Here is a 27,338-nt window from a genome sequence, read left to right on the forward strand (position 1 = left end):
AGTTATTATATGATCTTAATTTATTACTTTCTTTGTCTGAGTTTGAAAGCTTGTGTGCATTTTTATATGAAATTGGGCAGAAAATAATATGTATCTTATTTGTTATGCACTCCCATTGACTTAAATTGTATGAAATTATTATGGGAAATTAGTTTATATCGTAAAAGTTATAGAGTTGATACAGTGTAAACACATAGGACATTGCTTAAATCAATAGAAAATCAAACAGATAAATTTTATACAGTGGAAAATACATAAATGATAAAAAAGAATAATGAAATATGGATAAAATAAACATCAAAACTCTGAATAAGTTTTTACCACCAATCAATCTATTACTTGAACCCTTAAACCCTTCAAGAGATCAAAATATATTTATTTTGCACGAGTGTTTGCTCACTTACGAAATGCTTGAAAAAGATGGGAGAACATTTCAAAACAAATGTATCTCTCACTTTTTGTCTTGAACGATGTTTACTCTCTCGCTCGATTTCGAGTGTGACGTTTCTCTTGAGATTCCTCATGTTGTTAAATTATGATCAATTTATCAATGGTGTTAAATTGGAATGGGTAAAATAATTAAAAGTTTATCGAAATATTGATTTAGGTTGAATCTTGTTAGTAAATGTTAACGAAATAGGGATTCGATTTTCAGTTTAGTTATTTACATTCAATATCTAGAAAATAATCTTTGAATTAATATTTTTCTATTTATTATTATTAATATTAATATTATCATTATTATTATTATTATCATTATGATGTTGAATATTATTATATTAATATTATCATTATTTTTATTTTTATTATTATTATTATTATTGTTATTATTATTATTATTATTATTATTATTATTATTATTATTATTATGATTATTATTATTATTATTATTGTTGTTGTTGTTATTGTTGTTATTTTCGTTATTACTGTATTATTATTATTTTTGTTGTTGTTTGTCATCATCATCATCATCATCATTATTATTATTATTATTATTATTATTATTATTATTATTATTATTATTAGCTAAGCTACAACCCCAGTTGGAAAACCAGGAGTCTATAAGCCCAGGGGCTCCAATAGAGATAAATAGCCCATTGAGGAAATGAAATAAATAAATAAATAAACGACAGGAGAAGTAATGATCAATTAACTCTGGTATATTGATTCTCTTGAATCTGGATTCATGAGAATAAACGAGCGAGTCGTACATGGCTATGAAAAGGATAAAGGCCATTTGATCCTTGGATAAATGGCCTAGGACATGTAATCCATTCCATGTGGATTAGTCTTAATGATTTTCTTCGCGTGCAGGATTAGATCTGTGTCACCCACACACCATTTCCCTGATTTTTTTTATGCGCCCAATACTACTTTCACGAATTCTTATATATATATTTAAGTTCTCTCTCTCTCTCTCTCTCTCTCTCTCTCTCTCTCTCTCTCTCTCTCTCTCTCTCTCTCTCTCTCTCTCTCTCTCTCTCTCACCCAATGCATGTCACTGCTTTCATATATATATATATATATATATATATATATATATATATATATATATATATATATATATATATATATATATATATATATATATATACTCCTCGGTGACAGTTAGAATATATTATTCTTAATTCTACTGTATTCGATGTCTGATTTAATTTCTTGAAAATATATAGTGATCAAATAAGAAATCTATTATTCGTTATATGTATTATTTTAATCATTTGCTACATCGCCTGAACTCCCTATTCTCACCATATTTTTGTACCATGCATCATTAATGTTACATTTTTAGATAAGGTCAATTTTATTATTTGCCGTATCCTGTTCGTGAAACGGTCGCCGGAACATTCATAAATAGCTCTAAACAGAAACATCTTTCAGCTGTGGAGCCACCTGAAATAATAAGAATAGTAATAACTACGCTCTGAAAGTAATTGCGCTCTGCACTTCGCAAACCTTTTTTGCTCGTAATGGCGCCTTACGGATCTTGAGAGCGTTTCGGACCTCAGGTCTCATTGCAATTAGGCCGGTATTCATACCAGTTCAGTTACCTTCCTTCCCTTTTTCCTACTTAACCCCCCCCCCTTCCCTTTAGCGGTTTTTATTTTAGATACTAGTGTACGTGACCTGTCAAAAATAACGTTTAAATATTCAGATATACACGCAAACACACACAAACACATTCAACCCTGTCCTAACTATAACACGAAAGTTGTGGTTTCTAAGTGTAACTGTCGGAGTAGGCCTACTATCTCTCTCTCTCTCTCTCTCTCTCTCTCTCTCTCTCTCTCTCTCTCTCTCTCTCTCTCTCTCTCTCTCTCTCACCAGGGTATGATTATTACCGCTCCCCCTGACCCATGGGACGTGGAAAGACCGAGTTGTCATACGTCTAGGAATGCCGTTCAGCATAAGTGGAAAGAAATATATATATATATATATATATATATATATGTATATGTATATATATAGATATATATATATATATAGATATATATATATATATTCATATATATATATATATATATATATATATATATATATAGACAGATATATATAAAACTATATGTCTACCTATATACAGTATATATAAATATAAATGTATATACAGTATATATATATATATATATATATATATATATATATATATATTATACATATATATATATATATGTATGTATGTATGTATGTGTAAATATCAATCTATCTATCTATCTATCTTTCTATACATATATATATATATATATATATATAATATATATATATATATATATATATATATATATATATATATCTCCAGACACTTGCTCTATATCTTTTAGGGGAGATGGTAGTCGTGACATTGGCAAGCAATATTTATCACGATAATCGTATTCCTTTCTTAATATTTCGTTTCATCGGGTGGATGCAAATAAAATCCGCAAAAGCTGGTACTTTCATTTTAGATATATATTTTCTTATATTTTTTTCATCATATGTCGTATACTGAGAGATACAGCTCTTTATTTAGGAAGTGATGCTTTGAGACTATGAGTTTTACGTACGAATTGATTTAAAATAATTATTATGCATCTTGTTCTTACTTTGAATTATTTTGGTAAAATATCTAAAGATATTTTTGAACGGTAGGATGAATATCAAATTGATATAAACTCTCCTTTTTTTGCCCTCCACCAACGAAGTTTGGAGGTTATGTTTTCACCCCTGTTTGTCCGTTTGTCTGTTTGTTTGTTTGTTTGTTTTTGAAAAACTGGCCACAATTTTACTCATACAGAAGTGAAACTTTCAGGAATTAATTGTCATGTTAAGATGTGGAAGTGATTCAATTTTGAAAGTCCTAGGTCAAGGTCAAGGTCAAGCTGAAGGTAGACCGAATTAACCCTAAACTTAACCAAATTCGTACATGGTTGTCACACAGACTTCAAATATGGCTATGCTCTAAATTGATTCTGGGAAAGGCAAGGGGGTTTTGAGAAATGAACTGCCGTGGCGTAGGTCTGCACCCTCAGCGTGCTGTTTTAGCAGAGATGTGCCGATAGTATTGGTATCGGTATCGGTAGTACCGGGTTATCGTTTGTTGTGAGTATTGGTATCGGTAGTATCGGGTTATAGTTTGTTGTGAGTATCAGTATCGACCATTCTCATGACACCAATATCGGCATCGTTATCGGCATCCCCCATGAGTTTCTGGTATCGGTATCGGGCAATAAAAAAAATTAGCCTAAGTTGCCAATACACCAATACTGGTATTTTGGGTTATTCCAACATTAAAGACTTCCTTGTGCTCAAAATAAACGATAATGATAAGTACCCGGTAAGGTAACTCGAAAACCAGTTCATGCGAGTGATGTGACTAAAAAATGGGTATCGGTATCAGTCTAGAAAAAAAAAAATGGTTATCGGCATCGTCCTCCAATACATCTTCATTTTCTAGTTAATGAAGCGGTCACCTATTTTTGTAAACGACTATAACCCTTTGTAATATAGGCCCTATTTGTCAAGGTTCCTCTGTCACAGGTGGCGGCCAAACAGCAACAATTCCAAGGGAACAAATAACATGGTGATGGAAGGTCGCCTGCAATTTTAACAGCCGCTGGAAGTTGGGCCTTCATTACACTTTAAGTGATTGACACTTCTCGGCAATAGGAATGTTAAGTTGTCAAAGAGGGAACAGAGGCAGAACCATCTCTTTCTGTCTCTGTAACCATGTCTGTGTTTGTATTTTTGGTCACCCTCTTTCTATTTACTGTTTCTTTCTGTTTCCTTTCTCTTTTTGGTTGTTCCTTTAAAACTCCAAAAATCCTTTGGGCGTTCGGATACAACCCGCTAATTCTTTGACTTAGAAGTCCCCGATGTCCTTTGTCTGTTCCTTTACAAATCCTTTGATGTTACTATTCTCTCCCTTTTGGCTGTTCCATTATAACTCTCCAGTCCTTTTACGCTACCAATTTGTCCTCTCCTTTTACAAGTCTCGTCTACCCAGTGTAAGAAAAGCTAATGGTCAAAATGATCTTTTTTTTCTCTCTCTCTCTCTCTCTCTGCCCATTCTCTTGGATGCACAGCGTGTCTTTTCATTTTGCCCTGCTACACGAAGAAAAGAGTAATTCCACCGAAAAGTCGTTTGCAATTAAGACTTTTTTCCCTCGAATGTTTCGGCTGTTTTGTGGTATTGTTCTGGGTTGCTCTTTGGTGAAGCCAATTTGTGGTTCTCCTTTAGACCTATGATAAAGAAAGAATGAATAAAATGTTAAAAAAGTATATAAATTATTGTTTTTGAGTAACTAAAAATCAAAATCAAGATGTTTAATTTTTTAAATTGTTAACTTAGATAGTTTATGTTTATATAAAAGTGTTATCGTATATTGTAATCATACTGGAAATATTGTGATTGTAAAAAACGTAATTCAACTTTTTAAATAAAATGATAAAAAAAGAAAAATTCTGATGACGTGAATGATTAAGGGAGGAGTATTTTCCTGTCTTTTGTACTCTAAAATATACAATAGAATCTCTATAGTAGTTTTTAGGATTTGATACACAAAATATTTTTTCGTGTAATATTAATTCAATAGCCCTTTATCTGTCTTTCGTTTAGACCGACCAACATATGCACACACACATTCGTGTATGTATGTAAAACTACACACACACACGCATATATATGTATATATATATTATATATATACTTATATATATAGTATATATATGTATATATATGTAAATATAAATATTATATATACATATATATATATATATATATATATATACAGAGAGAGAGATACTTAAAATTACACACATATATATATAAATATATATATATATATATATATATATATATATATATATATGTGTGTGTGTGTGTGTGTATATATATGTGTGTGTGTGTACATATAATGTAATGTATAATTCATATTTTTTTACACTGACACTAGTGATTTTCACTTATTCAAATACGCTACATACCATATACCCTTTGATATAGAATTCTGTCACAGGATCACAGACCCCTTGGGAAATCTTTATATGATAAGGACTTTTGCCCGGGCAAGGATTCGAACTTTAGCTCCTAAGAGAAATATAGAGTATATGATGCTACTTATCTAACATTAAACCCCCCCCCCCACAAAAAAAAAAAAGAAGGAAGGAGACAAATCAAGAGAAAATAATTTTACTTTTCTAGCATGGTGAGGTGATAATCATAATAACATTTTGCTAATGAAATATAGATCCTGGTGCATTAGCATACATAGACACTGGCTCCTCCTGAGTGTTGGTCTCCCTTTAGCACGAAAGCAGTTATGTCAAGTGATATTAATTTCCCCAACGATTATGATGGAGTATAATGGTATATATTAGGTGTGATAGGGCTAAGCATAATTGCAATTAGTTAAACCGGGTAATATAAAAATGAGTTTTTACAATGGGAACTTAATGTGAGTTTCATGTAAATTATTTAGATAGATGTAGATTAAATATGTAAATTAAAAACCACAAGGGCATTTAATATCCAATTCTACCTTAGGGAATATATATCCACTGGAAATGCGTTTATGATTAATGCTTATGTCTCTCTTGATAGCTCGGTTGGTAAAAGTCACAGGTAGATTTCGAAATTAAATGCCATTGTTGTTGATATTTAAATCTATTAAATTTTAGCTCCCGAGTGTTAGTGATAAATAGTCATAGATTGAACAATAACTTGACTAACAGCAATACATCAACAGCAATGCAATGTTAAGGGTTACTAATAAAGTCTAGTTATATAGATTCTCTATAAAAGATAATCTTTTATAACTGTAATGTAAAAATATCATCTTACTAATAATTAGATCAGAGATAAATGATTGGCTTTGTGTGCAAAAATATGGAGGCGTTGATGTGGTTCGTCTATGTAGAAAGAATGGAAGAAGGTAGAATGACATAAATGGGAAAAGAAAGTGCTTCTAAGTATAGAAAGTGTGAATCTACCAGTGAGATATTAGTGAATTCTGTAAAAATACAAAGTGACCTGATTTTATAAAAGTATTACTAAATAGGCTGTTAGAATCTGTCTGTAATGTATTTAACAACCTTAATATTTGATGAAATCAATCGAAGAGTGTTATCTTTATTTTACTTCATTAGAGAGAAAGAAAGAGAGATTCACAACAATTACAATGCAATGTAATGCTTATTAGAAACATCCCTTCCTGGTGATTTCCGGACTGGGATTCGAGTCCCGCTCAAACTCGTCAGTTTCTTGTAGTGTCTGCAACCTCATCATCCTTGTGAGCTAGGGACGGGGTGTTTGGGGGAGCCTATAGGTCTACCTGCTGAGTCATCAGCAGCCATTGTCTGGCCAACCTGGTCGTAGCTTAGGTGGAGAAAGGCCTTGAGTACTGATCATATGTATATATGGCCAGTCTCTATGGCATTGTCCTGCTTGCTGGGTAATGTCACTGTCCCTTGCCTCTGCCATTCATGAGCTGCCTTTAAACCTTGAAAAGAAGTACCGTACTTGATCAACTTTTTTTTCCCCTTTTCAATCGTGTTAAGATACTAAGTGTAATTCATCATTACTGGCATTGTTTTATTTTACTGGTTTTGTTCTCGCAAGGAAGATGGCTAAAACATGTTAGGTGATTTATTCCAATCCCCAATAATTCATTCATGTATAGATCGTGAGTCTTTCAAGCGATGCCATATTCGTGGATTGCATTTTTTTTCTCCCCAATACATTTCCAGTAGGCCTATCGATAGGTGACGTTCAACAATTTAACAAATTAATAGTTATCAATATCATTTAAGCACAAAAAAATGCAAAAAAAAAAAAAAAAATGGCAATGAAATCTTGACATATATTTCACCGTGAAGATTTCAATTCGTTGTCTTTCTTTAATTAATATCAAGATTGATTGATTGGTTAATTGATTTTGAGTTTTCTGGCATCCGTAATGTCAAAAATATTATTGAGAAGATTTAATCGGAATTACCTCAGTGATAGAAAAAGGTTTCCTTTTTTGAGAATTTGCTTCTACGGTAAAATACTGTATTTAGATAAGTATGCACACACACATTCAACCCTTCCCACTCCCTCCCCCCTTTCCTAATTACAATCCGGCAATTTCAGCAATTTGTGGGATATTGTTGTTTCAGAGTGTACCTCTTGTGTGTACCCCGTATGGCAAAGGTATGACTACTCCTCTCTCCCTACCTGAGGGACGGGGAAAGACACAGTAATCATACGTCTGGCTATGCCGGTGAGTGTGACAGAATATCTCTCTCTCTCTCTCTCTCTCTCTCTCTCTCTCTCTCTCTCTCTCTCTCTCTCTCTCTCTCTCTCTGTATATATATACATATATATATATATATATATATATATATATATATGTGTGTGTGTGTGTGTGTGTGTATATATATGAGAGAGAGAGAGTGAGAGAGAGAGAGAGAGAGAGAGAGAGAGAGAGAGAGAGAGAGAGAGAGAGAGAGAGAGAGAGAGGTTGCTCTTTATCATATAGGGGATATGTTAAAATTTAAATGGGCAAGATTAGCACTGGCACTTTTTCTTTTTATCTCCAAAGACTAGCTTAGAACCTTTCATAAGAATAAGATTACAATTCTCATGGTTGAAACTTGAAAATTTATCCAAGCGTATTACATACGGCTTTATAGAAATTGTATGTTTGCATACTTAGTAAACATACACATAGTTGTATCTATACACACACACACACACACACACACACACATATATATATATATATATATATATATATATATATATATATGTATTATAGCCACGAAAGGAAAAATGAAAAAGACTTGATTGGAGTTAGTACTTTCATCCACTCAGGACATTATCAAACTCAGCAATGAGAATACATATGTTGTTGTTGTTGGGGTATTAAAGCCAACACTTGTTGTTGGCACGGGCCTTTCCCTTGGTTGGCCCGTAGGTGATCTGTAAAAATTTATAAGGTAGTTGCATTAATGGAAATTTGAAAGGTTTTTAGTAGTAGAAAAAGATGTGGATAGGGTAAGGATGATGGTGGTAGTATTAGAGGGCCATCATTTCTCGGATAGTGGTAGTTTGAAAAGTGGGGGTGTAAGGCTTTTGAAGATTAGAGAAAAATTGTGCAGGTGGGGTTGTCCAACCCTTTACTCCCTAGGGTCCCTGCAGAGAGATTTTAAGTGGTAGATTAGTTGAGAAGTGAAAGGGGGTGATGTGAATAGAGCCTTACAATGAGGGGATGAGATGGTGCATGGAATGAGGAGGTCTTACCTTGGTGGAGGTAGTGTTGAAAGCAACTGTGCATGTGTGTCTATGCTTTCGACAATTGCTTTTGCCAGTGTGGCTGCCTCTTTCATGGCATGTGGTGTGTTGATGTCTACAAGTAGATCACCTCGTAGCTGTGCTGTTTCTCTGCATTCTAGTAGAATAAATTAGCCCTTTAGCAATGTCGATGTTACACTGGGGAATTTTTTTAGTTTTTTCCAATTTTACAAAGGCAGAGGCAATATCTACACTATTAGGTTTTTTATTTACTGCGAATGATAAACCATACCCCAAGGCCTTTTTTACTTCACTTGATACAGGTTTATCAGACAAATTTATAACACAATTTTCTTGAAAATTCTTGTTCCAATCACTAGCCTGTATTAGTCTATTCAATTTATTTTCCAAATGAACACTTAAAACTTGTAATTTTTCTCTAAGTCGGGAGTAGATCACGTTCAATACGGGTGTTCTCCAGTGTAACATCGACATTGCTAAAGGGCTAATTTATTCGGTGATGGGATATGCAAACACCTGCAATTTCCCTAAACGGTTTTTAACAGCCTTAAAATCGTTGAAAAATGACTGTGAATTACATATTACAAAAGCAGACAAAGCTAATGTATTAGTTATTATGAACAAAACAACTTATTTAGAAAAGATGTATGTACTTTTATCTGATGTTTCTACTTACATAAAATTAAGAGTTAATCCCTTAGACGAGGTCATCAAAGATTTTAATAAAACTTAAAATCTATGTTAAAACAAGAAAAATCCTTAATTAATGCCTTTATCACTACTGGTCCGTCTTTGCCCTATTTATATGGTTTAATTAAAACCCATAAAACAGGATATCCAATCAGACCAATCATCAGTGCTACAGGTTCTATTAACTATAAATTATCCAAATATTTAGTCAAATTACTTTCCCCGATCCTAGGATCTATTTCAACCTCTCATATAAAAAATTCTGTTGATCTTTGCGAAAAATTACAAAAACTTAACCTCACGCCTAGACATAGATTAGTAAGTTTTGATGTAACTTCATTGTTTACCAAAGTGCCGGTTGATGACTTATTGGATTTCCTGTCGGGTATTTTAGATGCTTATGATTTACCTTTATCAACCCTACTATTATTGAGCTCATTTGTTTGTGCATTAAAAAGTGTAAATTTAGTTTTAATGGAGATTTCTATGAACAGGTTTTTGGTATGGCTATGGGTAATCCTTTGTCTCCACTTTTATCCAACATATATATGGAATTTTTTGAATCTAGATTAATCCCTTCAGTGTGGTCTTCCCAAATTGTGTGGTATCGATATGTTGATGATGTTCTAGGTATTTTAGAAGAAAATTTTAATCTTGAGGGCTTTGTTTCAATCATTAATTCATTAGTACCATCAATAAAATTCACTATAGAAAATGAAGAAAATAACCGTATCCCATTTTTAGACGTTTTAATAGTTAGAGAAACAGATAAATTTAAGTTTTCCATATATAGAAAGCCTACAAATAATTTTTCATATGTACATTTTTACTCCGGTCACTCTAAAAATATTAAGCATTCAGTTTTTTCCTCCATGTACCTTAGGGCATTGAGAATTTGTAGCCCAGATTACATTGAGGAGGAGTTCACTAAAATAGAAAAAATTGCTACAGATCTTTGTTATCCTAAATATTTCTTAGAAAAATTTATGAATAAGGCTAAGAAAACATTTTATAGTGTCCAATTAGAGAGAAAGGAAACAATTAATAATATGCTTTGTTTGCCATTTCATGTTTGTTTTTTAGATGTTATACCCCTTTTGAAAAAACTAGATATTGCTGTAGTGTTTAAATATAATTGTACTTTAAAAAACATGTTAATTAAGAATAGTTCTGGAAATGATAATAATGTAATATATAGCATTCCTTGTTCAGAGTGTAACCTATTTTATGTTGGCCAAACATCAAAAAGTATACCAGTCAGATTAAAACAACATCAGGTGGCCGTCTCCAGGGGTTCTCTTAATAATGCCTTGGCCTCCCACTGGTTAGGGTCAAGTCACAGAATTGGTTGGTCAAAGACGGAAAAAGTAATCCATGTAAATGACTATTTCCAAAGGAATATTGTTGAATCATTTTTAATCTCCTGTACTCAAGGTAGAAATTTGAATCTAAGTCCAGGTCTGTTTTCCGTTAATCCAGTATTATCCTTTTATCTAAAATCTGACTTCTCCGGAATTATTAAGAAACTGACAGCTGTTGGATCCCCTTCTCCTGTATAAATACGATGTCTTTGTATATGTATTCTCATTGCTGAGTTTGATAATGTCCTGAGTGGATGAAAGTACTAACTCCAATCAAGTCTTTTTCATTTTTCCTTTCGTGGCTATAATACATTTTATATTCATCACGTGTCAGCTTTCGTGATTTCTACACACACACACACACATATATATATATATATATATATATATATATATATATATATATATATGTATAATTGATGTATATATGTATATATATACCGTATATATGTGTGTGTTTGTGCGTATATATATTTAAATAAAACATATGTATATATATGCACAATTATATATACACAGTAAACCAATACACATGTAGTTATGCATGTGTGTGTGTTTAAATATTCTGTATAAGTCCCAAACACAGACGCGTAGACGCACACATAATATACATACATACAGTAATGCATACTTACAAAAATGCGTATAGCCTTGTAAAGTTGTTGCCTCTTAAGGCTACTGAAGTGACCTTCTTTGAGGTAACTGGAGAGGAATTTGAAGTGGCCTGTTGAGAAGAGGTCGATATACTCGGTGTAGAATTGAGCTTGGGAAAGTGGAAGAGGAGAGAGAGAGACACTATCCAGATAGTTTTTCTCTGAGCTTAGCTCAGTTTCCTTTCAAAGTTTGTTGGTTATAATTCGTATTTTTCTTCTGATTTTAATTTAATTCAACGAAAGGAAACTGTGGCACTTTAACAAGACGGTTGTAATGAGTTTCTTTATATACGAAACTTACTTCTTTTAAAAGTTTAAAGGCTACTCATGAATGGCAGAGGAAAGGTTTTAGTGTCACTGCCCTAACTAGGAGGACAATGCCCTAGAGACCGATCTTATATAGGATACATAATGATCAGCCCCCAAGCCCCCTCTCCACCCAAGCCGAGACCAGGGAGGACCAGACAATGGCTGCTGATGACTCAGCATGTAGACCTATAGGCTCTTGCAAACCCGCCATCCTTAGGTCACAAGGATGGTGAGGTTGCAGACACTAAAAGGAACTATGTATATTGAGCTGGACTCGAACCCCAGTCTGTCAGAACGCCAGGCAGCGACTTTTCCAACAGGTCACCGCAACCCCGTTGACTAGAATCCCCTTGAAAGGAAATCAGATTAGCATACAAGAAACTCCACAGCCTTTTGGCTAGTGCTTAGGTAACGCTGTGCTTGCCTACGCATGTTCGCAGTTCGATTCCTGCCTTGGCCCGTGAGTTTGTTATTTACTGCTGTGAGTGGTTAGGCCTGGCCGGCTGACGTTCTGATGAGTATCTCTTCAGAGATAATTGGAACTGAAACCCTTAACCTGTACCCTATCGTGCTAGGAAACTCCCAATGATAGAAGCGACAACCTCTCCAATTTAATTCTGGATGGTCCTGGCCTACTTTATAACGATGTAATGGGCTTTGCAATATGATTATTTTGACCATTTCTACTCCCCTAAAGCTGATGTAAATTGTTTCATCTGAAGATTAAGTTGTTTGTTGGTATATCGGAAAATTATCGGGAGAAAGTGAGGGAAACCAACATGTAATAATCCCTTATTTATGTCTGAACTACTGTGATTATTGTATACATTTGAACATTTTATAAAAGGAGGAAGTAAGCTTGCTTTCTTGCAATCTTAGATCCTCAGATTGTAAATCGAATGATTTTTTTCATTAATAGATTCCTGGTCATATACTCTCTTGATTGATTATCAAAATCATTCACACCCACTTCTTTTATTAACCAAGGTTTTGCTGATATTAGCTTATATCCATTGTTTATTACCAGCCTCTAACAAACCTTTCTTCCATGTCTAACCTAATAGCGTTTTTTAATTAAAAATTCTATCTTTATTAATGTTCATTCTTCGGTCATCAATATCCACATCGATCGAGGCTGTTGGTAGCGTCCATGTCTGGTGATTGTCAGACAGGGGTTCGAGTCCCTCTCAAACTCGTTAGATCCTTTGGTCACTGCAACCTCACTATCCTTGTGAACTAAGGATGGGAGGTTTGGGGGAGCCTATAGGCCCATCTGCTGAGTCATCAGCAGCCATTGCCTGGCCTGCCTTGGTCCTAGGGGGCCTGGGTGCTGATCATATGATCAGTCTCTAGGCATTGTCCTGCTTGATATGCCATTGTCAGTGTCCCTTTCCTCTGCCATCCATGAACGGCCTTTAAACCTATAAATAGTTCTCTTTCTCATTGATCATCTAATCTCAATAGTCCCTAAATCGAAACGTTTCCTGAACCAATGTCTAATTGTCGCTTTATCGATCAAGTCACTCCAACTCTGCTCAAGTGAAACTCGGAAGCGCGCTCTTGTTTTGGCTGAAAGTGACTTAATGGATCTCATGGCTAATGGACAATTCCGCCTTTCCAGCCCCGTCTAGAGTTGGAAATGTTTTAAGCGAGAGATTAGATTGTTTAAGATCTACATTTCAGGTAGGCAGAGACACAGATCTAGTACAGTATTTAATTTCCTCTGCTTGCCCAAGGATAAAGTTGAAAAGGAATCTTGCCTATATAATAAAGAGCAAGTGTCTGGCTGTATTGATATATATATATATATATATATATATATATATATATATATATATATATATAATATTTCAGGTCATGCTCAGCGGCATTGCCTGGCATATAACTACTCGGTCTCTCCCCATCCCTCATGTGTGGGTGGGATGGGGTTGATATACCCTGGCGAGAGAAGAAAGGGGGAGGGGTGGGTAGTGTTCAATCTGTGGTTGTGTATGCGTGTAGTATGTATCTATCTAAATATTTAGATGTAATTTTTGAAGGGTCGTGTACACTAGTACATAATATACAGTAGGTTTATGAGAGCCACTTGGCTACGATGTCCTTGTTGCTACTTCTTCCACCACTTGGCTTCCATCCTCCCCTTCATCTTGATCTCTCGACGCTATTTGCTTTTGTAATATGTAGGATATGGTTTTTCAAAAGATTTTCTTTTTCTTCACTGCATGTTTTGTTCATGTTGTTTCTTTGTACTAGCTCGAATAAGTTTGCTGTTGTCACTTATGCGTCAAACTATATATAAATTAATTTATCCAAAATGGATACTTTTTATCCACATTCTTGTAAAACTATTTTCGGTAATCTTATAGGTATTAGTACAGGGGTTTAAAGGTTTAAAAGCCACTCATGAATAGTAGAGGCAAGGGACAGTAATACAGTAATATTGCTGTATCAAGCAGGTTAATTCCCTAGAGACTGTCCATATATACATATGATCAGCGCCCAAGTCCCCACTCCACCAAAGCTAGGACCAAGTTGGGCCAGGCAATGGCTGCTGATGACTCAGCAGATAGATCTATAGGCTCCCTCAAACCCCCCATCCTTAGCTCACAAAGATGGTGAGGTTGCAGCGACTAAAGAATCTAACGAGTATGAGTGGGACTGAACCCCTGTCTGGCGTTCACCAGTCAGGGTTTTTACCACATCGTCCACCACAACCTTTTTGTTCTCGTGTACCATTTCTTCATTCTTATAGATTATGTATCTCTATAATTGAGGATGAAAAAGTGGAACAATGAAATGTCATTATAATGTCATATATTCCGTATACGCCAGTCACATTTTGTATTTTTTTATCTACTTCAAGTTTTGTTGTAAGCAATAATGACACAAATGCTTTGCTTTAGTATTAAAACAACCGTCTGTTTTGCAAGGTATGATTTCTTGAAAATCTTCAAGATTTATTTTGCCAGAAGTAAATTCTTGCAATGCTTGGAATCTCACGAATTTCCCTCGTCTCTCTCTCTCTCTCTCTCTCTCTCTCTCTCTCTCTCTCCTCTCTCTCTCTCTCTCTCTCTCTCCTTTGAACTGCAATGTCGATACGGCTTCTAGCCTGTTAAGTATCTGTCTTTTGATCTCATAGGAGGTCTAAGTGTCTAACTCTAAAGACTAACCAAGCCTCGACGTAGACTTGGTTCCGTTTTCCTTAAAAATCTTATTTTCTCACTTTCAGCTATTCAAGAACAATTTTATGTTCTTCATAAAAACTTGATTTACATTTCCAGGTTTTTTTTCTTTTTTGCTCTCTTGAAGCTTTAAGTATTACTAAATAAGGCCTAAGTTAACAATGAGGAAAACTGATAAACAATATCGTTTAATATCTATACATACATATATATATATATATATATATATACATACATACATACATACATACATACATGCATATATATATATATATATATATATATATATATATATATATATATATATATATATATATAAACGGAGATCGAATCCAGTACTTAGTTAAACCGAAGGGCGTTACGAACTGAGCATACTTGATTGGTAACGCCATTTCCTTTCACTTGAGACATGGTTGAGAGCTCTAAGATCTTGAAGTGAGGGAGAAATTTATAGAAAGCTATTATTATTATTATTATTATTATTATTATTATTATTATTATTATTATTATTATTATTTTAAATAAGAACTAGTAGTATTACCCCGTTTATATCTGTGGCATAAAGGGCAAAATACCAATATAGCATATATCTAGGGACGATGTTGCTAGCATTATGCCTTTTTTTTACCCTAACAGCTCTTCTCGGAGGACACTCCAAAATCAAACCATTATTCTCTAATCTTGGGTAGTGTCATAACCTCTGTATGAGAGTTCTCTTGCTTGAGGGTACACTTGAGCACGCTGTTCTATCTGATTTCTCTTCGTCTTGTTTGTTATGAAGTTTTTATAGTTTATATATGAAAATCTAATTCAATGTTGTGACTGTTCTTAAATTTATTGATTCTGATTGGTTATTACTTATCTTGTAGTTTATTTATTTCCTAGTTTCCTTTCCTCACTGGGCTATTTTTCCTTGTTGGAGCCTTTGTGCTAATAGCGTCTTGCTTTTCAAACTAGGGTTATAGCTTTGATTGTAATAATAATAATAATAATAATAATAATAATAATAACATATGCAGATAGTGGTATATACCGTATATTAAAAAAAAAACCTTCAAGTCGATCACTTGATCAAAGATAATTGCACAAGACATTTGTTCTATCCTATTTACTTTGTGAATATAACTCATTCCCTACATATGATGTTGATGGCTCGTAAAAACTTAATAGAGACAACGAAATGGCTTCAGGTTCATTATAACGAAGAAGAATCGCAATGGAGACAACGAAATGGCTTCAGGTTCATTATAACGAAGAAGAATCGCTTAATCATGACCCAGCTAGCCCGACTGTGGCCCATAATCAGACAACGTACTTTAACGCGGGAATGGAAACGTCAGGCGAGTTCTCATTTCCACGAATGTCATTGTTACCTTGTGCAACTGAAGACGCTCTTTGCTCCTTTCGTCTTTCTCTGCTTCCCTTTGGTCTGACGTATGATATGTTGAAAGGTCTTGGAGGTAGGGGTGAGAGGGAGGAATAGAGGGGGAGGGTAGAGAGGGGGGGGGGGGGGGGAATGGGAGACCTGTCGTCTCCGGGACAATGATAGCGTGAAATAGGTGAATGTGGTGGTTGTCCTTTACGCGCGCGATGGCAGGACCTCATTTGCTTCTTTGCTCTTTTTTTATGGATATTTAGATCGTTGCTTCATTGAGTTCGGGCGTCCTTTTCCCTAAAACGTCTCTATATATTTTCAAAAGGTTCTTTAAGAGTTTATTTAGGTTGCATATTCCTATCTGAAATATTCTTCATTCAACATATTCTCTTGGTAATAAATCAATTTTACTTACTATAAATAAAAAAAAAAAACGGGTTGAACATAAGCTTCCATTACTTGAATATTCAGACAAAATTTCCTCTTTACGGTTTCTGATATGGTAACGACCCTGACTGGTGAACGCCAGACTGGGGTTCTAGTCCCGCTCATACTCGTTAGTTTCTTTGGTCGCTGCAACCTCCACTTCTTTGTGAGATAAAGATGAGGGGTTTGGGGGAGCCTATAAATCCATCTGCCGAGTCATCAGCAGCCTTTACCTGGCCCTCCTTGGTCCTAGATTGGGTGGAGATTGGGCTTGGGCGATGATCATATGTGTAGATGGTCCGTCTCTAGGGAATTGTCCTTCTCGATAGGGAAATGTCACTGTCCCTTGCCCCTGCCTTTCATGAGCGGCCTTTAAACCCTAAATTTGCATATGAATAAACAAATCTAAATTGTTATTGAATCTCTTTTTCACTCAGTTGCAATGTTGTTAATGGGAATAACGTTCTTTCTGAAAAAAGTGTCTCTTCTGAAAGATCAAGTCGTTTAAATAGGCAAAATGAAAAGGGTTTGTAGGCTATTGCAAATATTTTTTTTGCCTGTCACTATTGGCTCAAAAACACGAGTGACCATTTTTCATAGACTTTTTTTTTCAAACGATGGGATTTTTAAGTCTTTTCATTCACCAAAATAGTCTAAAAGGGAATGGAAAAGTGGATTAATTGAGAGAGAGAGAGAGAGAGAGAGAGAGAGAGAGAGGAGAGAGGAGAGAGAGAGAGAGAGAGAGAGCGAGCGCGTATATTGAAGATTTTCACAAGGGTGCCTTCACCTAAGAGTCAGAGTTGATTCTTTCAATGGAATAAGTTATTGAATTTCCATCGGCTAGAATATCGAAGCTTCGCTGCTCGGGTTCCTACCATTATTTTGTCTTTCATTTAAAAAAGAAAAGAATTTTTTTTTTTTATTTTATTTGTGATCATAGGGGAACATAGGCCTATACTGCGTTATTTATACAAGTGTCTTATGATACAATATTGGACTATTTGTAAGACAATCATCATCATCCGTAACTAGTACAGTGTAGTACAAAGATAGATTTGGACTTCCACTCCCGTTCTGTTTATGGTCTTTCTTTGCCAGTCTATACCCGTATATATTCTTAAAGCTTAAAATACGCGTTCAAAAAAAAGCGTCAAAATTTTGCATCAAAATTTTGATATCAAAATTTTGTGCAAAATTTGAGTGTGTGTAGGACGTTTTGATGTCAAAATGTCCTACACACACTCAAATTTTGCACAAAATTTTGATATCAAAATTTTGCATCAAAATTTTGACGCTTTTTTTGAACGTGTATGGGCCTCTTTAGTTCGTCAATGCATAGTCCTTTCTCTTTCCCCTGCTTCTTTTGCAGTCTTTAGGAACCCATTCTGTTATTCCTAATTGCCATCTATTATCTGCCATTTTTATTGTATGTCCTGCCCATGTCCATTTCTTTTTCGTACATGTAAGAATATCATCTACTTTAGTTTGCTCTCGTACTCATGTTCCTCCTTTTCTGTTTCTTGGCGTTAATCTCATCATTATTCTTTCAATAGCTCTATTGAGATGTTACGTACCGCAAACTAAAGTTATATCAATGTTTTTTACTTCTCTCATGATCATATACAGTTTCACAAATTTATCACATAGGATATGGAGTCCCTCGAATCATGAAAATAGGATATTAGAATACAAGTTTTATAAATACATTCCATGATGGTTGAAGCTCTGCTAATACTGTATATCTTCAGAATTACATCATATTTTTACCTCCACCAATGTAGTTGGATGGAGGTTATGTTTTCGCCCCTGTTTGTGCGTTTGTTTGTGAACAGATTCCTGCTCACAAAGTTAATCGTAGAGTGATAAAACTTACAGGGATTAACTGTCATGTAAAAGGCTGGAAACAATGAAATATGGAAGGTCAAGGTCAAAAGTCAAGATCACGGTCCAATTCACGTAATCATCCATAGGTTTGGACATCTTTGTCACAGAGACTTCAAACTTGGTTATATTTGAGTATGAAAATCCACACCAAATAATATATTTTAAGGTTAAAAGTCAAGATCAAGGTTGAGCGAAAGATCGAGAAATAAGCTGTCGCGGCGGAGGTCTGAACTCTTTCAAGTGTCCCTCTTGTTTAAAGGTTTTAAAGGTTTAAAGTTCACTCATGAATGGCAGAGGCAAGGGACAGTGACATTGCCCCAGCAATCAGGACAATGCCCTAGAGACTGATCATATATCATATGATCAGCGCCCAAGCCTCCTCTCCACCCAAGCTAGGACCAGGCAAGGCCAGGCAGTGGCTGCCGATGACTCAGCAGATAGACCTATAGGCTCCCCCAAACTCCCAACCTTAGCTCACAAGGATGGTACGGTTACAGACACTAATGGCACTAACGAGACTGAGCGGGACCCGAACCCCCTACTGGCAAACACCAGGCAGAGACGTTACCAATCAGGCCACTGCTTTGTACTGTAAAATGTTGACAAGTTTAACTGACCAAAGCTTCAATGATCATTATTTAAACAAAGTTATTACGAAAAAGCAATGCAAAAAGAGATTATGGAACGGTGAAATACCTTCAAGTAAAAAGAAAAATGGTCTTAGCTCATTATGCTAAAACGTTTTATTAATTAAATCAGTTGGCTCCCTACAACCGAGGAGACGTGACTATGCATTGAGACGATGTGAATAATTCATAATTGATTGAATGTTATACTGTCGAGTGAAATTAAGAAGAGAATCTTAGATTAAGGTCTCGAATACTAATGAATTTTAGTTTATTAAAGGTTATATGATTAAAGTTTTTATATTTTATTATCATTTATTATAAATTACTTAGAATAAAATTAATAAAATTAGATTAAGGTCTCGGATACTAATAAATTTTAGTTTATTAAAGGTTATATAATTAAGATTTATATATTTTATCATTTATTAAAAATAACTTAAAATAGAATTAATAAAATTAGATTAAGTACTCGAAAACTAATCAATTTTAGTTTATTAAATGTTATGTTATTAACATTGTTATTTTTATTATCATTATCTTTATTCATTATAAATTACTTGAAATAGTATAAGTAAAAATTATTATTATTATTGTTGTTGTTGTTATTATTATTATTATTATTATTATTATTATTATTCACACATGTTATACTACAAAAAATCATGCAAGTAACCTCACCAAGATTATAGTTTTTCTAAGATCTAATTGAAAATTTGGTGGAAATATCTTAATACAAAGATAAAACTACAAAAAAATATGCATTTTTTAATCACTGTTGTCCAACCTGAAAACGTTTCTTAACAATCTGTGAACCAGCCAACAGCTATGCTGTGTTCATTTAATATTGCACAGCAGTGAAACAAATTTTCTTTTCCGTAGAAATTAAGTTAACTATAATCATCATCATCTCCTCCTACGCCTTTTGACGAAAAGGGCCTCGGTTAGATTTCGCCAGTCGTCTCTATCTTGAGCTTTTAATTCAATACTTCTCCATTCATCATTATCAACTTCGCGCTTCATAGTCCTCAGCCATGTAGGCCTGGGTCTTCCAACTCTTCTAGTTCCATGTGGAGCCCAGCTGAACGTTTGGTGAACTAACTTCTCTTTGGGAGTGCGAAGAGCATGCGCAAACCATCTTCATCTACCCCTCTTCATTATCTCATTCACATATCTCTTATAGGTGTAAATAATGTAAGAAAATTACTTCGTGTATCCAGTCTGTGTACTGATACGCATGTGAAATTGAATTTGCATGTTTTATTTAAAAAAAAAAAAAAAAAAAAAAACAACTACATAATCCTCTTTTCATGGTGTGGTCCAAAGGCTAATCTTGCCCAAATAAAATTTGTACAATACTGTATACTGTTCGTAATATTTTAGAGCAAGGTACCTCTCTAATCCACTTTCCATTAAAACGAATATCTTTTTTACCATTACAATTATTTGAACTGCTACAGAAAGGTCTCTCTCTCTCTCTCTCTCTCTCTCTCTCTTCTCTCTCTCTCCTCTCTCCTCTCTCTCTCTCTCTCCAATGTAGCTTTCTAATACACTTCCCATTAAAACGAATATCTTTTTTACCATTACATCTATTTGAACTGCTAACAGCTAGGTCTCTCTCTCTCTCTCTCTCTCACTCTCTCTCTCTCTCTCTCTCTCTCTCTCTCTCTCCAATTAGCAACTCTATTATGGTCAGCGGGATCTCTCGCCCACCCCGAACATACTTAACAATTACAACTTGGGACAGAAACCTTCCCAATTTATCTACATTTGTTTACTCTTGTGCAACACAAAGCCAACGGACGTATTCCACCTTCGGCATATCAAAATTAACCCTTATTCTACTCTCACATACGGTCGGAATTGCCTCGCTACTCTCAGAAAATTTATTCTCGGCAGTCAAGGTTTCAGAAGGTCAGGTTATAAATCGTACAGAGCTTGACTGGTATTTTTTTGAGCCAATAGTGATTTATTAGATGTACTTTGCAGATTCCTTAGAAAACATATTGGTTTTTCTATTTACTTGTTTACCGATTTCCTATAGATTTAAATATAAAGGCCAAGGTTTTAGATATCAGTCGATGGTGGGGGGGGGGGGGGTGGGGGGTGGGGGTGGGGGGGGGGTTAGCGTAGAGACAAGATTAAAGATATAGTTTCTGTAGCTTTTTTGATACTTAGAGGATTATGGTGCTCATCAGGGAGATTAAAAAACTGTTTAATGTTTCAAAACTGTAGTGTTTAAATTCTCTCTCTCTCTCTCTCTCTCTCTCTCTCTCTCTCTCTCTCTCTCTCTCTCTCTCTCTCACTGAAATGCAGTTTCAATACTTTGAGGTAATGGTGCTTAACAAGATTAAAAAACTTTAAAAATCTCAAAACTATATTGCTTAAACTCCACTCCTCTCTCTCTCTCCTCTCTCTCTCTCTCCTCTCTCCTCTCTCTCTCTCTCTCTCTCTCTCTCTCTCTCTCTCTAAAATGCAGCGTTACAATATTTATAAGTTAATTGTGCTTAATAAGATTAAAAAAAATATAAAAAATCTCAAAACAGTATTGCTTAGACACCACCCTCACCTCTCTCTCTCTCTCTCTCTCTCTCTCTCCTCTCTCTCTCTCCTCTCTCTCTCTCTCTCTCTGAAATGCAGCGTTACTATACTTATGAGGTAATGATGCTTAACAAAGAGATTAAAAAACTTAAAAATCTCAAACTATATTGCTTAAACTCCCCTTTCTCTCTCCCTCTCTCTCTCTCTGAAATGCAGCGTTACTATACTTATGAGGTAATGATGCTTAACAAAGAGATTAAAAAACTTAAAAATCTCAAACTATATTGCTTAAACTCCCCTTTCTCTCTCTCTCTCTCTCTCTCTCTCTCTCTCTCTCTCTCTCTCTCTCTCTCTCTCTGAAATGCAGCGTTACAATACTTATGAAGTAACGATGCTTAGCAAAGTGATAAAAAAAATTGAAATCTTAAAACCGTATCGCTTAAATCTACCCCCACCCTCTCTCTCTCTCTCTCTCTCTCTCTCTCTCTCTCTCTCTCTCTCTCTCTCTCTCTCTCTGAAATGCAGCGTTACAATACTTATGAAGTAACGATGCTTAGCAAAGTGATAAAAAAACTTGAAAATCTTAAAACCGTATCGCTTAAATCTACCCCCACGCTATCTCTCTCTCTCTCTCTCTCTCTCTCTCTCTCTCTCTCTCTCTCTCTCTCTCTCTCTCTCTCTCTCTCTCTCTCCTCTCTCTCTCTCTCTCTTTATTACCTAATAAACTCGGCTTGTATCTATTCAATCACCCTGTATCATTTAGAGTACTCGTCCACAAAGAAGTAGTAGTAGACACTTAAAGTGAAATGACTGACATGATATATCTGCAGGAGCCATACTGGCCAAAACTTAACGACTTCGGTTCATTCAATGACGGCCAGAACGAGGACCCTATACTCCATCTGCATTTATGACATCCCGTCTCATATATGACATTGAGCATCCATTTATTCATGAGATGAGTGTGATGGGTCATCTACAACCCGGGCAGGAATGGAAGCTGTGAGGAAAGATGGATATTTTATTCTCTTTTAATTCTTTTTCTCGTTATGTCTAATACTCTCTCTTTTGTGTCGTGAATATATTTTCATTTATGATCACAATATAGCTAAGCTTCAAGTCTTTTGCAAAGCGGGATTTTTATGTACAACTGTGGATTAATTCAGGAACTTCAAGTATTTATGCGTTTGCTAAATATGAAAGGCTGTCGTATCTAACACTCTCTCTTTTGTGTAGTGAATTTATTTTCATTTATGATCACGTTATAGTTAAACTTCAAACCCTTTGTGCCGTGGGATTTTTATGCACAGCTATGGATTAATTCCTTTGAAATTCAAGAACTTCATGTGATTGTGCTTTTGCTAAATATGAAAAGCTGAATAATTTGCTGTATGGTTTTTGTTACCATTAAAATACAAAATCAGGATATTAAGGCTCAACATAATAGATTCCTCTTGAGCATGATATTACATATTTCCAGTTCGTGTCATACTTTTAATATCATAAATGGCTATAAAGATTTAATATCAATCTAAAATAAAGTTTTTTAATATTTTGAAAAAATTTGACTTGGAATTATTGCGCTTCAATTTTTATGACTATAAAAATACTTTAGTCTTTTTTAGTCTTTTATTCAACGATACCATAAGATAACAAACCTTCAGAAATCCTAAGTCAGTGCTGAAACTGGATACCAAATTGTCATAAATTTATATACTTGGTATGTACACTCGAAGACCTAGGACCAAACTATAAATTTGCAAGGAGACATCATTCTAAGAAAACAAATATATTATTATTATTATTATTATTATTATTATTATTATTATTATTATTATTATTATTATTATTATTATTTAATGCTAAGCTACAACCCTAGTTGGAAAAGTAGGATGCTATAAGCCCAGGGGCCCTAACAGGGAAAATAACCCAGTGAGGAAAGGAAATAAGGAAAAATAAAACATTTTAAGAATAGTAATAATATTGAAAAAAATATTTCCTATTTAACTATAAAAAATTTAACAAAACAAGGGGAGGAGAAACTAGATAGAAAAGTGTGCCCGTGTACCCTCAAGCAAGAGAACTCTAATCCAAGATAGTGGAAGACCATGGTACAGAGGATATGGCACTACCCAAGACTAGAGAACAATAGGTTGCCTTTGTAGTATCCTCCTCCTAGAAGAGCTGCTTACCTAGCTAAAAGTCTCTTCTACCCTTACCAAGAGGAAAGTAGCCACTGAACAATTACAGTGCAGTAGTTAACCCCTTGGGTGAAGAAGAATTGTTTGGCAATCTCAATGTTGTCAGGTGTATGAGGACAGAGGAGAATCTGTAAAGAATAGGCCAGATATTCGGTGTCTATGTAGGCAAAGGAAACTGAACCGTAACCAGAGAGAAGGGTCCTATGTAGTACTGTCTGGCCAGTCAAAGGACCCCGCCCCATAACTCTCTAGCGGTAGTATCTCAACGGGCGGCTGCTGCCCAGGCCAACCTACTACCTATAAATCGGTTTTAAGGTACTCAAATTATATAGCAGCCATATGTTTGGTGAAGGTGGAGTCTTTTCACGAATAAACTTTCATTTAACAGTTTTCGACAATGCTGGGGACGGGGGTGAGGGGGGGGGGGGGGGGTGTGTGTGTTAGAACAGGCGACGAACTTCACCTGGTGACATTCGATAATCAGATTAATTGCATCAGGACAGGCCAAAGTGACTGACACGCTCGGAGAGTCATAAAGGGAATGGAGGGGAAAAGGTGTAAAACATTATTCCATTATCGTATGTGTCATGATCGTGCCCCGATTATTATGGCAATGACTCTGGCACACTACTACATCTTATTTCTATTTTCCTCGTTTTTTTTTTTTTTTTTAAGTTTTTATAGTTTCTACTGTATGTGAAAGATTTATTTAAATGCTGTTACTGTTTTTGAAATATTTTATTTTAGTTGTTCTTTTCTTCTCTTGTAGTTTATTTATTTCTTTATTTCCATTTCTCAATGGGCTATTTTTCCCTGTGTAAAGGTCTAAATGTTTAAAGGTTGCTCATAAATGGCAGAGGCAAGGGACAGTGACATTGCCCTAGCAAACAGGACAATGCCCTAGAGACTGACCATATTTTATATGATCAGCGCCCAAGCCCCCTCTCCACCCAAGCTAGGACCAGGAAGGGCCAGGTAAATGGCTGCTGATGACTCAACAGCTAGACCTATAGGCTCCCCACCCAACCCCCCCCCCAAACCCCCCCCCCCCCAACCTTAAGCTCGCAAAGATGGTAAGGTTGCAGACACTAATGGCACTAACGAGACTGAGAGAGACTCGAACCCCCGACTGGCAAACACCAGGCAGAGACGTTACCAATCAGGCCACAATAACTTAAGCTTATAGTAGAGTACCATTATAAAACGATAGATTATAACATCCTGCTTTTCCAACTAGAGTGGTAGCTTCGCTATGAATAATAATAATAATAATAATAATAATAATAATAATAATGATAATAATCACAGCGTGTCAGATTGCTCAACTGATATTTCGGATGAAACAAAGGAATAACAACGCAATGTTGGAGCAAATCAAAATCTTATAACCATATGATATATGCAGACAAAGTCTTGGAGAGGAATTAAGTTTGATTTCATTCCGTCGAGACTTCTATTCCAATTTAATAAAAAGGCAATGCAAAATTGCCCAAAATATCGTAGCGTTTTTATACCAATGTAATCCCTCCTGGCGAGTCCAATCATGGCCTAAAGATTTATGTTCAGCTTATGGGATTAAATGCTGGGTTGCCAAATTTTCCCCAAAATATAAATCACGTTTTATAAACGATTGGAAGATTATTAATGAAACAAATATTTTGTTGAAAATTATCTAAAACGCATGAAAACAAAATCACTCTGTGAAGAACTGCTTGACATTGATTTTAAGTTGTAATACATGGAAAGTAACTTGGGTAATTTGAGGGTTATATACAGTACTTGAAAGTGTAGTCTGCTATATATATGATTCTCTCTCTCCTCTCTCTCTCTCTCTCTCTCTCTCTCTCCTCTCTCTCTCTCTCTCTCTCTCTCTCTCTCACATATGAGTTAATAGTTACTGGTTAACTGTAATTTCCATTGCGTGGACCAGAGATGAGACCCTGCTCAGGTTTGATAGAATTCACTGAAATACGACCTATAAACTCAAATAGAGAGACTCCACAATGCGTACCTTGGCGAAGTACTCTGGCTGGGGAGTCATTGTAACCGTGGCTTGTCCAAAAAGAGCTCGGAGCTGGCAACCTTGCCTTGAAAACTTGCTGAGAAAACACCATGCTGAATATATATATATATATATATATATATATATATATATATATATAATGTATGTATGTATATATATAAATATTATATATATGTATGTATGTATACGTGTGCGTATATATATATATATATATATATATATATATATATATATATATATAAAATTGTGTGTGTGGTGTGTGTGTGTATCTATATGTATAATGTAATATTTATACACGCATCTGTGTGTGTGTGTGTGTGTGTATATATATATATATATATGTGTGTATATATATATATATATATATATGTGTGTGTATATATATATATATATATATATATATATTATATATATATATACATATACATATACATATGTATTTATATATGTATAATTTCAGTATGTATAGATATGTATATATATATATATATATATATATATATATATATATATAAAGAATAAAATTGCAAAATTGCATATTCTTTTTTTTTCGTTAATCCCAGATTTAGAATGTCCGTTGCAAAATATTGGAGGAAGCACATGGTTCATGCCTTCCATTTCCTGTTAAAAAGCTTGCTCTTTCTCCTGGTTAGAATACATAACGTTGAATGTTATAGATATTTATACACTATCCAAAAAGTCTTATCAGCGTTATATTAGGATTTTAGTGATTAAACACATAATTAGTAATGGCAAGAGATGATTGTGATAAAACGTTATGATGTCATAGCCTTCTTTTTTTTCCAAAAATTAGTAAGGGGATAATATGTAAAATTACGACACATGTTTTAGGCGAATGAAAAAAATATTTTGTCAATGAAAAGTTTTTTTTTTTTTTATTAGGTGACTTTGCATATTCTCTCTCTCTCTCCTCTCTCTCTCTCTCTCTCTCTCTCTCTCTCTCTCTCTCTCTCTCTCTCTCTCTCTCTCTCTGGGGCACATATTAGACGTATTTTACTCATTCATTATACTAACTGATTTTGTTTTCAATCTCCGACTACAAAGTAAGCATTGCTTATAAGAATATTTGAACAAACATTTTTAAAAAGCAAATAGCTCTTCTCTCGTTTCTTTTGTGGTAAAATATCACATAATATTTCCCCCATTTTCTGAGAAATTACCGAAATGGATTATTCTGTAGGTAAGACACTCGGGCGAATATTTTCTAGGTTAAAAAGTCCTCTATTTTATGCGAGATTAATTGTAATTGCAAAAGTTGCCTCATTGTTCACCACCC

The 27,338-nt window shown here is 34.8% G+C and overlaps 1 protein-coding gene across 1 annotated transcript in view; it reads left to right on the forward strand.

The window, feature by feature from the left end:
* Positions 1–27,338, forward strand: part of LOC137639394 (uncharacterized) — a 505,690-nt gene that overhangs the window by 335,315 nt on the left and 143,037 nt on the right. The window lies entirely within an intron of this gene.

The sequence above is a fragment of the Palaemon carinicauda genome, chromosome 4, assembly GCF_036898095.1.
Source record: "Palaemon carinicauda isolate YSFRI2023 chromosome 4, ASM3689809v2, whole genome shotgun sequence".
Taxonomy (NCBI): domain Eukaryota; kingdom Metazoa; phylum Arthropoda; class Malacostraca; order Decapoda; family Palaemonidae; genus Palaemon; species Palaemon carinicauda.